Below are 13,935 nucleotides of genomic sequence, written 5' to 3'. Positions count from 1 at the left end.
CTATGGTTAGCGGTTATGGTTATGGTTATATTTGACGCTGCCCCCTATGTACAAGGGTGGCGTACATAGGAGGCAGCGCCACAATTAAGACCAGGAAAATCATGGTCTTAAGTTGGCGAAACGAGGAAAAATGCATTATTTCTCCTCGTTTTTGCTTTTTCCATGTGTGCTGCCTCGTGCAGCACACATGAAAAAAGCAAAATGCCATGGTTTGTTTATGTACTGGAAGGTGTCCTTTTCTGTACATAAACAAACCTTTTTAAAAAAAATGCCATTTTGTAACTTTCATGCGTGCTGCATGAAGCAGCACACATGAAAGTTACAAAATGGAATTTTAGGATTGTTTATGTGCAGGAAGGGACATCTTCCTACACATAACCAATCCTCTCCTGCACACAGACACCCTTGCACTCTGGTGCAAGGGTGCCTGCGTTGGCTCTAAGTTGTTAAACGTAGCGCCATCGCAGGGGGAAACGCAAGGCTGCACCACATTCTTGTAAATATGGTGCAGCCTTTCATTTCCGAAGTGGCGGAGCGTGTCGTTAAGCCCAGGAGGCTAACGACACACTGCACCACTTCATTGTACATATCCCTCATTATTTGTTAGGTATGTTTTTATAAAGAATATAAATGTTCAGTCTACAATTGCGGGAAATTGATGATGTTATCTAATTACTAAATATATGTTTATGTGTGCACCTTTACATAACACAGGTACATAAATATTGCTTTGTCGTGTTTACCCTTTTATCTAGGACTTGCCTACAGACAGCTATAGCCAGCTATTGTTGAAGACCTAGGAGCTTATCTACAAGCCCCTTGTGCCGCCGGTGCATTACTTATGGTGATACACCGGCAGCGCAACCTGCTGTCCCATATTTACAAGGACACGTAAAGCCACTGTGCGTGGCTTTTCGTGTCCTTGTAAATATGGCCTCTTTACAGGAAACACTTTGTGTGAAAGGGGAGTGCCATGGATGTTGCTGTGGGTGCTCACATGCAACACCCATGGCTTCTGCCACATTTCCAGATTTGCGAGAAATCGAAAACTTGGAAATGCGCCAGAATGCTACTCCTCCCCAGGGAAAATTTTTCATTTCTCCTCGTTCTGACCTCTTTCTATGTGTGCAGCACACATAAAATAAGGGAAATCACTTCTTGTGATTGTGTATGTGCAGGAAGGTGCCGTGATGGAGGTTTCTGCCAAAGCATTTTAAATGACTGCCTTTTTGGATGCCATTTATAAATTTGGTGGGCGGCCCCTTCACCAAGAGGATGGAGCTCTTTTCCCATGGTGGAACGACAGGCTGTCAGGCAAAATATAAATCGGGCCACTTGTCAGTAAATAGCATTTTGATCAAAAGAGACAAGTGGGAATTTCCAACTAACTGAGGGAGTCCTCCGTCACCAAGAAAACTCACAAATGGAGAAATCAATCTGTGGGACATCCTCACCTCCACAGCCTCCACTGAAATCCCACATGTCTGTATCCTCACAGTCACTTCTCCGCACTCATCAGTTGACAGGTAGGACTCAATCCCTCCACAAAAATCAAACTAAAATTCCTCTGAACAATGGGGCAGCTGCACACTGCATCCATAACACCGCAACACTAACTGCTGTCAGGCAAATGCCTCATTCACTCTGAATACTGAAAACTTTATTTTCACAATGCACCTACATATATATCCTCATGGCTGCGTAGTGAATGTAACTAATTATTTAAAGAAACTGAAGCTCACACAGGGTCATTTGGAGTGCCCTTGTAATTCAAGTACCGGTACAAATGGATGTTTGAGACAGGATTAGGATTATAAGCATCCAATAAATGCTTCTCTTTCCCCTCGAGAAATTCAACCAGGTAAACATTGTGTGTGGAAAACAATACAATATTATGAACTTTGCATTTTAGAAAGGAAGAAAATATGTGGTTCTAAATTCTAAATACAAATTTAATTTATACATCCCAACAAGAAGTCTCCACTCTGCCTCATCAGTCCTTGTTGTTATTCCCCATTTCAGAAAGCTATCTTGGTGGTAAGGCCTTTATGGTCCAAGACCAATAAATGTGTAACAAGGTACCCCAAAAACCTACCAGACCTCAAACTATGACTAACTAGCTCCAATTCGGAAAGGGTCTTACAACCTGGCTATTCTCATACTTGTTTTTTAGGTCTCGTCTAGATAATATATGCGCTTTGATCGAGACATGCGGTATACACTCTGTGGGCTTACAGCCCGCCCATTGCTTTTCATTTGTTTGTCCAATTGTCCTTCAGTGGCCATCTTTCACAAATGTCCCTCCTTTTTGTCTGTTGTTCTCTCCCACAGAGCATTGCCCAATTACTTGTAGCCTTACACTTTATACTTTTAGCTGTATTTTAAGGCACTATTTTGTATTTCCTTTCTGCCCGTATTTCTGTAAGCTACCCTTTGTTTGTTAGTCTGTTATTGGTAAAGCTTTCAAACTTCATGGAATTTATTGGGTTTCGTTTTGTAACTGCAAGCCTGCCATCTTGTTCCTCTGTCGTCGGTAAACTTTTCAAACATTTTTGTAAATGTTTATTTATTTGCTGCTTGTTCTTCTGTTGTCGGAAGCTTACAAACATTTTTGTAAATGTTTATTTGTTAGTCTGTTATTGGTAAAGCTTTCAAATCTCATGGAATTTATTACGTTTTCTTTTGTAACTGCATGCCTGCAAGCTTGTTCCTCTGTTGTCAATAAATGTTTCAAACGTTTTTCTAAATGTTTATTTATTTTCTAATGAGCTTTCAAACCTCATTTTTAAATTATTTTAATTGAGTTTCAATCAGAAAGCACACACGATATACCTTGTGGGGCGGAACAATTTCAACTATAATATTTAGCACAACAATTAGATGTGATCGATGCTATTCTCATGTACATTTTTAGTAGGGGCTAACGTTCGCAATGCACAGTGCATATTTTAAGGAATACATATCATACTTCATTGACCTTTAGGGAGTTAGCATAGGGTCCTGCTGGTCCATCATCAGTAAATATTGTCGTAGTGGCTCCCAAATGTCTTTTGGTCTAGATGAGGATGGTAATTCTTCTGCATACAACTCCAGAGACTCTTTACAATAGACCATGTCTTTCAGCCAGTGATCGAGACGTGGGGCTAGAGCACTTTCCCACATCATCGCTATTCGACGTTTTACTAGCAGTAAAGAAAACCGTAAGAATTTCCTTACTGCTCCCTTAATATGAGGCACATAGCTCAGTAAACATACAGCAGGTATACATTGCAAATGTTGACTAGATATATTCTGCAAACACTTTACTACTGCAGACCAGAATTTAGCAACAGCCTCACAGTGCCACGCCAAGTGCCAGAAGTCTGCGTCCAGTTGATGACACCTTTTGCATTCACTAGTATCCTGGAGCCCCATTTTGAACAGTTTGAAGGGCGTGTGGTAAACCTGGTGGATGTAATTGAAGTGGATAATTCTGAGATTGCCATTTGGGGTTAGTTTACCCGTCAGTGTGCATATGTGTTCCCAGTCAGTTGGGGTCAGCGGAGGATCTAGTTCACTATTCCACTTGGCTAGACTGTCATCCTCAGACCACGCCATCTCAGAGCGTAGAATGTAGTGTGGGAGGTTCTTCAGGGAATGAGCTGTAATGGGCTCTCAGCGGTTGTTTCAATCTTTGGACGGTGAACTGAAACAGTATTGAGGTATTTGTGATGTATTGGAGGTCTTCATTCTTAAGGAAGTGACTATTTAGATATCCTACATTTGTTGTATACCCACTATTTGTAGCGAGCGGACCGCTCCATTGTCTTGAGTCACAGACAAGGAATCGTGGTGTGCAAGGGGCAGTGCTGGGGCATATAACAGGAGTTTCCTTGTCAATTTACCAATAGTCAATAGTGGTGTCTATCGGATTAATTTCCGTCCGCGATGTACCTCTATGTGTATGTGTTAGTATTCCAGCCAGTGGGACGGGATAGGCATCTTCGTCTTCCAATGCCACGTGGGGCGTGAAGGCGTGCGGGTTGTACCAATGGTAGGCATATTGGGCTTGCGCGCACAAGTAATAGACATATAAACCTGGTGCACAAAAACCCCATGCACATAATCTAATGTGAGCGTATGCCAACTCACCGTAGCCTGTTTGCCATTCCAAATCAGTTTTAATAAGTGTGTGTGAATAGTGTGGAATAGCTGCTTCGGTAGTGTAATCGGGATGTTATTGAATAGATAAAGAAATCGTGGCTGCGCAATCATTTTAATAATGGCTATGCGGTCCGCCAAGGAGAGGAGCAAGGAGGACCATCTATCAACCTGAGTTTCTAGTGTTGTGCATGCTGTGCCATAATTTTCTCTAATTACAATCTCCGGATCACAATGTACCCACACCCCCAGATACTTCACAGGATCTGCACACCAAATCAATGGTATTCCATTTGCGGAGGTTTAGTGACGGTCGTCAGAGGTATAACCACCGACTTATCCCAGTTAATTAAAAGTCCAGAAAATAAACCGAAGCGTATGTATTCCCGCAGTAATGGCGATAAATAGTTATGGGGCTCACGAACAAAAAGCACCATGTCGTCTGCATATAATGATATGCCGACGGGACGATGGTTAAAATTAAGCGCTGACTCCCTGTGTCGCTGCCGAATTACACAGCGAAGGGCTCGAGCGCAATAGCTAAAAGTAGTGGTGATAAGGGCCAACCCTGACGAGTGCCTCTATTGATGGCCAGTGGTTCGGAAGTAAGGCCTCCTACACGGACCCTTGCCGTGGGTTCTGTGTATAGCAGTTGTACCCAACGCATGAACATTGGCGGGAATCCCATTCGCTTCAAGATGTAAAACATATAGCTCCATTCAATAGAGTCGAATGCTTTTGCTGCATCCAGCATGACAGCAGCGGCAGGCAAGTCTGGTCTTAGAACATGATACATGGCGAAAAGTGTTTGTAAATTATGTGATGTAGAGCGTTCCGTTATAAAGCCAGATTGATCCGGAGGAACCAGGCAGGTCATTAGGGGACTGAGACGAGTGGCCAGTATTTTTGCTAGTATTTTGGCATCCAAATTAATTAGTGACAAGGGACAGTATGAGTCAAATTGGGAAGGGGGTTTTGTCTTTTTTAAGTAAGGTGATAATTAAGGCTTGTCTTAGTGATGGGGGGGTATACCCGTTTCATGGGCCTCTGCATATACCTCCAGTAGATATGGCGCTAATAGGTCAGCATATTCCTTATAAAACTCAGCTGTGAGTCCATCTGGCCCAGGGGCCTTTTTATTTGGTAAAGCTCGGATCGCTGTTTTAATATCATCCTCAGCAATAGGTTGGCTGAGATAGTCTCAATGACCATCCGCCAACCAGGCACAGGCTATATCAGAGAAATAGTCATCGAGTGTTGTTTCATCCGTGCTTCCACGTGACGCATATAACGTGGAGTAACAGGATCTAAATTGGGCAACTATCCCCTGAGCTGTATAGTATTCGCCCCCTCACCGTACGCCCACGCAACATGTCGGCATGATAAATAACGAATTTCTGTGTCTGCCAGTTTGTGATATTCTTGTAATTGTTCTTGAATATGCGCTACGGGACGGGGGGTGCACTTTATTCAGTGATTGGTGAGTATGTGTAGTGCGTGGGATCGTGAAAAGAAAATGTGAGATGGTTAAAAATTCTCTGGCTAGTGGAACGAAAATACTTTAATGTCTTCCCTGGCTGAGAATAGTATAAGTGGGGAGGTGTAGATGGTGTACTATAATGAGTCACCTCCTACAAGGTCAAGGTGACTACACATACTCACCAATCACTGAATAAAGTGCTCCTGCGTCTACGTAAGTCGTAGCACGCCCGTCCGGTAGAGGGGCGGGAAGACCCCAATGATGAAGCATGACACTGAATCAGGTTTCAGTGTGTGAGGGGTATTTTAAATTTTTTTGAAACATTGCCCTTCCCACACATTTAGAGAAGGAGCTCTGATCCTTTTGCACCATTTTTCACGTATGACTAAACACTTCAAATAAAAATAAAAATAGCAGCACACACATGGGCGCATATATATTCCCATAATACATGGTAGAATCCCTATGTTGGATAACAGATGCTAATCTATACCCAGCCCATTTGGCCGCTATTCTGGTTTCTGATGACTTGGTTAAATGCGTTTCTTGTAACAGGGCTATTTGAGCACTTGACGTAATTTTTTGGGGGTATTAAGGCCCCGTACATTTCACGTCAAGCAGTTGTAATCAATGTGCATCATATATGTACCTAAGTTTGCCTGAAGATGAGTGATAAGTAGGCCCTATATGCTCATAATAATAGTTACATAGCGTAACAGCATATAAATATAGAGTCATAACAGAAATTCTCACAGTGTACTGCGAAAGCTCATGTCTACGTCCTCTGCAGAGCCGTTAGTCGTTAAATAATGCACACACAGAGAAGAATTATAAGAGATACAAATTGCGTCCATATAATCCACTCTATACGCAACCTCCACCTGTGTATTCGTACTATCACATCGTGCCAGAATGATAATAACCTTACTACATCCCCCCACCCCCTCCCACTTCAGCACCCCAACATTGCTAAAGCCATACCCATTGTCCCTAGCCAACCCCAACAGAAACAACAAAGTTAATACAGTGATGTGGGATACACCCATTCACTGGGTCATAGTGACACACCCATCCTCCCGCTGAACTTTGGAGGTGACCACCGATTGTTGATAGAACACCTGAGCCACCGTTATGGCCAAACAATCGAGAAGTGTGTGCGACATTCCAGTGTCTTGTACATAAAAAATATAGGAAAACCCTGTATAAAGTAGGGAACCAATAACGATAAAGGATATGGAGATATTTAGGTACGTCAGCTTTGGAGTCTCATGTCTGAAAGTATTAAGGATACGTTCAACTGAGAGTCATGTATATATAAAGGCTCGAGGAACAAGTTCGGGGCAGAGTGCTGTTAGAGTCGGGGATCTCTGGTTGGCGCAAGGTTGCCCTTGTGTCAAGCAGGAACCCTCTCCTCCACGTCAGGGCGCAGGATAACCCCTCGCGAATGACCCTTGCTCACCCTCTAGGTGCGTGGCGTGAGCAGCCAAGGCGATTCCTCAGGCGTTGTTGGTTAAGCACTTACAATCGTACACACAGTAAATACATCAATCCCCCCAGAAACGGACACCAGACTTGGATATATATAAAAATACGATTCTTTATGGGAAAATAAGGTATATATATCTCAACAGACTTATCACAAGACCAATAACGTTTTCGCGATGCCACCAGATTATACAGCAGGCAAATGTTCTTGGTTCGTAGTTTCAAATGGATACCTTGTAGTCTCTTTACTTGTAGTTCCAGTACTCGCAGAGATCGACTCCTGTGAACGGGGAAATAAGGCGTTGCGGGCCCCGAGCCCGATACTGGAACTTCTTTCGTGATGTGGAGAGTCGGCACAGGTCGGTGCGACTCTCAGCTTGGGAAGTGTTCTTGGGTCCTCAATCAGCAGGTGTGGGCAAGTAGGCAGGCGCGGCCCGCGACCCTTTAGCACGGCGGTGCAGGAGGGTCTCCACAGCGGGGGCGGCGCGGCCTGAGATGTCCGAGGATAGCGAAGCGGGGCCACAGGGCACAGTCAGTGCAGCCGGGTGACCCGGCGTAGATCACAGTCGTCGGACGGCTTCCGGCAGGAGGGGTGATAGCGCGTTCAGCGCGCTCCAGTAGCAGGCGGTGACAGGGATGCAGGCGGCCTGGCCCGGGGACAGAGAGCGACTCGGGACGGAGCGGGGCTCTCACGGGTTTGAGGCAGGCGAGCTTCTGGGTGTCACGGCCCTAGGAGGGGCGATGAGGGGCGCAGTCTCTTTTCCGGCGGGATGCACACACGGCTCGAATTGGAGGACGAGCAAGAAGCACAGAGAACCCACTGTTCCTGGGGTTCAGTTCAGGGGGCAAGCTCAGATCAAGCCCTTGGAGAATGTTCAAGCACAAAGTAGCAAAGTCTTTTCAGTAGTCTCTTCCTCTCCTTTCTCAGCAAGGCAAGCAGCAGGCCAGCTCCTCCAGCGTCTTCTTCTCCTTCTAGTCGGGCAGAGGTTCTTTGTGGTAAAACAGGATTCTGATTTCTTAGGAGCCAGGCTCCTACTTTTATACACCAATTCTTTTGTTCTTTAGCGCCAGGGGGCCTAGGCCTGGCTCAGTCCAGTTCTGGAGCACTTTGTTATGGTGACTCTGCTCTTTCCTTTCAGCAGCAGGGCAGAGACATCAGCCGCCCCACAGGGGGTGGCGCCGGCTTTGTGGTGGCAGAGCACAGGTCTATTCAAGAGTCAAGGTGTACTCCTCCCACCCATCCAGGTGTAATCTCTCTACCCACCACCTGGCAGCCAACCTGTCTCTGGGGATCCCCCCACCCTGCTCCTTACTGTTGCCAGGCAGAACACATACACACAGCAGAGGCGGACTGAGATGGTCAGGTCAGTAAATACTAACTTTCTAAAAGTAGTATTTACAAACCCAGGATATTAAAATAAACTTGACTACAAGAAGTATTTTATCATCCTGAGTTCAGGCATACCAAACTTGACACTCTACCATGCTCTCCGAGTCCACTGGGGTCACAGCGTTGGCGGGATCCCAGCAGCCCATTCTGGCCTATGGAGAGCAGGTAGCCTTCAATAGTGAAAAACGACAAGGGCTGTAATTCACTACTAAGACATGCCACACACATCAGGGCATGTCCTACCTTACGCCTACAATGCACCCTGCCCTCGGGCCTACCAGAGGGGTGGCTAATATGTAGGTAAGGGAAGGTTTAGGGACTGGCAAGTGGGGGCACTTGCGCAGTCAGCGCGACGGTCCCGGACCGCGCACAGGGTCTGCGGTGGCAGACCCTAGACACACTTTACAAGGCCGCTTCCGTGGGTGGCGCAACCAGCGCTGCAAGCCCACCAGCAGCATTGGCATTCACAAGCCCTGGCACCCCTGGTGCACTCTACTGGGGACTGACAGTGAATCCAATCAACCAATCATGGACATCAATTACAGGTACACTTTACTTAGGGAGCACTTGCACTGCGGCACGGATTAGCCGTGGCGCAGTGCCCTGAGCGGACAACACCAGCAAAACAGTCGAGGCACACCATCAAAAAGTGGAAGGGAAACTCACGCCAAGGTGCCAGGTCTAACACGTGTCCCCTCCAGCTGAAATGTGGGGAGAACTACCCTTGCCCAGGGGGTTCCTCGTCACTAAGGCGGAAATACCTGGACAGACCGTCAGCGTTGGCGTGATCTGTACCAGGACGGTGTTCCACCGTAAAGTCCATACCCTGTAGGGAGATGGACCACCTCAACAGCTTCGGGTTTTCACCCCTCATTTGCATCAACCATCTGAGGGGCCTGTGGTCCGTCTGAACCCGGAAGTGAGACCCAAACAAGTAGGGTCTTAGCTTCTTCAGCGCCCAGACCACAGCAAATGCTTCTCGCTCAATTGCACTCCACCTACTTTCCCGTGGAAGTAACCTCCTACTGATGAAGGCTACGGGTTGGTCCCAGCCCTCCTCAGTCATCTGTGAAAGAACAGCCCCTACACCATGCTCTGAAGCGTCTGTCTGGACTAGGAATTCCTTGGAGAAGTCAGGGGCCAAGAGCACGGGCGCCGTGCACATGGCAGTCTTCAGGGTGTCGAAAGCTTTCTGACAGGTGTCAGTCCAAATCACGTTCCTGGGCTGCTTCTTCGAAGTCAGCTCTGTCAAGGGGGCAACGATCGTTCCATAGCCCTTGACAAACCTCCTGTAGTACCCAGTGAGCCCCAGGAAGGCCCTCACTGCGGTCTGCGTCTTGGGGGGTTCCCAAGCCAGGATGGTCTCAATTTTGGGTTGCAAGGGTGCCACCTTGCCACTCCCCACTTGGTGTCCCAAGTACACCACGGAACCCTGCCCGATCTGGCACTTGCTTGCCTTGATCGTGAGGCCTGCTCGGCGCAGAGCCATCAACACTTCCCAGAGGTGGCGCAGGTGTTCGGGCCAGGTGGCACTGAACACTGCGATGTCATCCAGGTAGGCGGCACTGAACGCATCCAGCCCAACCAGTACCTGGTTGACCAACCTCTGGAAGGTGGCAGGGGCATTCTTCATCCCAAATGGCATGACTCGGAACTGGAAGTGCCCATCTGGTGTAGAGAATGCGGACCTCTCTTTGGCCCCATCGGTCAAGGCGATCTGCCAGTACCCAGACGTTAAATCAAACGTGCTGAGGAACCGGGCAGCCCCCAGCCGATCAATGAGCTCATCAGCTCTGGGGATGGGGTGCGCGTCAGTCTTCGTGACTGAATTGAGTCCTCTGTAGTCCACACAGAACCGGAGTTCAGGTGTGGCTCCCGGCGCAGCAGCCTTTGGGACCAAGACCACGGGGCTGGACCAAGGACTGCTGGAGGACTCAACCACCCCTAGCGCAAGCATTTTGGAGACCTCCTCCTTAATGCAAGCTCTGACCCTGTCAGTTACCCTGTAAGCCTTGTGCTTTACAGGTAAGCTGTCTCCTGTGTCCACATCATGGACGCACCAATCTGTGACACCAGGAACCAGGGAGAATCGGTCGGAAAACTGTCCCAGCAAGTGGCGGCAATCTTCCTGTTGTTCGGGCGTCAGGGTGGGTGAGAGGTTAACTCCATCCACTGACCCATCTTTCTCAGAGGCCACTAAGAGGTCAGGAAGAGGCTCGGTCTCCTCTTCCATTCCATCATCAGTGGCCAGCAGCATGCCCACTTCGGTCCTCTCTAAGTGGGGCTTAAGGCGGTTAACATGTAGGACCCTCAAAGGGTTCCTGGGAGTCTGCATGTCCACCAAGTAGGTGATAGGACTTTTGCGCTCCACAACCTCAAATGGACCTGTCCACTTATCCTGAAGTGCACACGGCTCCACTGGGGCCAAGACCCACACCTTTTGTCCAGGTTGAAGCTCTACCAGAGTGGCATTCCGGTCGTACCACCGCTTCATCTCCTCCTGGCTGGCTTCCAGATTTGCCTCAGCAAGTTGCCTGAAACGCCGAGTCTGGTTTCGGAAGGCCAGCATGTAACTATATACATTCTGGGGAGGTTTCCTGGGAGATTGCTCCCAGCCTTCCTTTACCAAACTCAGAGGTCCTCTTACCGGGTGACCATACAGCAGCTCAAAGGGGCTGAATCCTAGAGACTTCTGTGGCACCTCTCGGTAAGCGAAGAGCAGGCATGGCAAGAGGACGTCCCACTTACGCCTCATTGGACCGTCCAGGCCCATGATCATGCCTTTGAGGGTTCGGTTGAATCTCTCAACCAACCCATTTCCTTGGGGATGGTAAGGAGTGGTGAACTTGTACGTTACCCCACACTCCTTCAACAGGGATTTCATATATGTGGATATGAAATTGGTCCCCCTGTCGCTCACCACCTCTAGAGGGAATCCCACTCGGGAGAAAATTCCCATCAGTGCCCGTCCCACCACGGGGACCGTCACTGTCCTCAGAGGGATGGCTTCAGGGTACCGGGTGGCATGGTCCACCAAGACCAGGATGAACCTGTTGCCCAGGGCTGTCTTGGGATCCAGAGGCCCCACAATATCAATACCCACTCGTTGGAATGGCGTACCGACCACAGGGAAAGGTTGCAGAGGAGCCTTGTGCTTCCCTCCGCTCTTACCACTTGCCTGGCAAGTCTGACAGGTTCTGCAGTAGGAATCGGAATTCTTGTGCATTTGGGGCCAGTAAAAGTGGGTGACAAGCCTGTCATAGGTCTTGTCCATCCCCAAATGTCCTGCTAACGGCACATCATGAGCCAGCCCCAGTAGGAAGGTTCTGAACTTCTGGGGTACCACCAGCACACGGGCTGACCCAGGTTCAGCAGCCTTAGGCTCGGAATACAGGAGGTCACTCTCCCAGTACACGTAGTGTGTTTTGGCCTGAACACCATTGGCCTGGTCTGCAGCCTGTTGCCGCATACCCATGAGAGAAGGGCATTCTTTCTGCTCCCTGCAGAATTCCTCCCTGGAGGGACCTCCTTCTTGCTGCCAATGGGTCAGCTCAGGCAGATCTCCCAGTTCGGCAATCTGTTCCCCGGTAGGCTCCAGAGCATCCCCCTCAGGGTCTACTTCCTCCTGGGCCGTGGGAACTTCGGGGGCCGGTTTCCCGCGCCTCCTGCGCCTTCTCCCTAAGGCCGGTTCCTGGACCTCTCCCTCAGGCTCCAGGACCCTCTCAACACCCCTACTGGCTGCCATGGACCGGGTGGTCACGCACGCCCAGTCGGGTAGACCCACCATCCTCAGATGCGTGGTCTTCTCCACCTTTTCCCAAGGGGAACTCTCCAGGTCGTTCCCTAGCAGACAGTCTACAGGCATGTCAGTTCTCACAGCGACTTGTAGAGTACCAGAGACCTCCCCCCACTCAAAGGGAATTTGAGCCATTGGACAACGACTCTCTACGTTGTCAGCATTGACAACCCTACAGTAGGCATTGGGTACAATCTGCTCTTGAGACACCAGGTGTTGCCTCACCGAGGTCACGCTGGCTCCTGTATCTCTAAGAGCCTCAACCTTCTTTCCATTGATGGTCACCACCTGCCCATATTTCTTAGTGTTAGAGGGCAGGTAGGTTACAGGGACCATCTCACTGTCTCCTAGCGAGACTAGGGTCATCTGCCCGGGACCCCCACCCTCCTGGACTGCTACCTCCTCCCCAAAGTTAACACTAGCTACTTGCCGGGGTGGAGCACCAGTGGGTGCGGTCTTACCAAACAGGCGACACTTAGGATCAGAGGCAATGTGACCCGGATCGCCACACTTATAACAATTGAAGGGCCCCTTTGGAACAGGTCTACCTGTCGGGGCCCCGTTCTGCTGCGGGGTTGGGGGAGGCTGAGAACCCTTCTGCTGGTTCCCTTGGGAATTACTTTGGGGGCCTTTTTGGAACCCCTTCTGTTTACCCTTGTCCCCCCCACTCTTCTGCTGGGGACCCTGCCCACCTTTGGCGGAGTCTCCCACTTGACCCTTGTGGACCCTGGTGCTGAGCCAGCGGTCCGCCTCCTCAGCAAGCTTCCTCGGGTTGGACAGCTTGCTATCAATCAGGTGCTGGCGTAGCTCAGGAAAACATTGACTGGACAAGTGCTCCCATGCAATTAAATCAAGCAGCCCTTGATAATCATTCACTTTGCTACCCTTCACCCAACCATCCAGCGCTCTGCAGAAAAAGGTCACATATTCCACATACGTACTCTCAGGGATCTTCTTGGTCTCCCTGAACCTCTGTCTATATAGCTCAGGAGTTAACCCATACCTGGTCATTAAAGCTTCCTTCATATGGGGGTATGAGGTTTGGAGATCTAAGGGTAAATCTAACAGTGTGTCACGCCCTTCAGCAAGGAACCTTCCCCACAACCCCGCTCCCCAGTCTTTCTCAGGGACCCGGTGTGAGGACATGGCCACCTCGTAGGCCCTAAACCACTGCCCTATGTCATCCTTTCTGAAATACTCCTTTACTACATCTTTGGGGATGTACACCTTGGACTCTACCTGCGCTGGTGGAGTGCTGCCACCAGAAGGAGCGGTGTCCAAACTTTTCGCCTTCAGCTCCAACTCCTTCAATCTGATATCATGATCCATTTGGCGTTGTTGTGCCTCCAGGGCCAACTTCTGCTTCTCCATTTCCATTTGTCCTGCCAACTTTGCCATCTCCATTGCATGCGCCCTGTCTGCTGCCCTGTCCGCCAGCTCCTCTGGCGACCGGACTCTGCTGGGCTCCTCAAGGTTGTCGGGTGGAACGATGTCCCCCGCATTCCGTAGGTCTCGTGACTCCTTCCAGGCTCTCAACGCCTTGGTGTACTGGGGCTTCCTCTTGCATCCAGCATGGGGGACTCTGAATTGTACACTGTAGCCTTTCAATTGCTCCATCGTGTAGCCTTCCAGTCTCTCCCAATC

The sequence above is a fragment of the Triturus cristatus genome, chromosome 5_1 (genome assembly GCF_964204655.1).
Source record: "Triturus cristatus chromosome 5_1, aTriCri1.1, whole genome shotgun sequence".
Classification (NCBI taxonomy): Eukaryota; Metazoa; Chordata; class Amphibia; order Caudata; family Salamandridae; genus Triturus; species Triturus cristatus.
Note: the sequence above shows the minus strand (reverse complement) of the source record.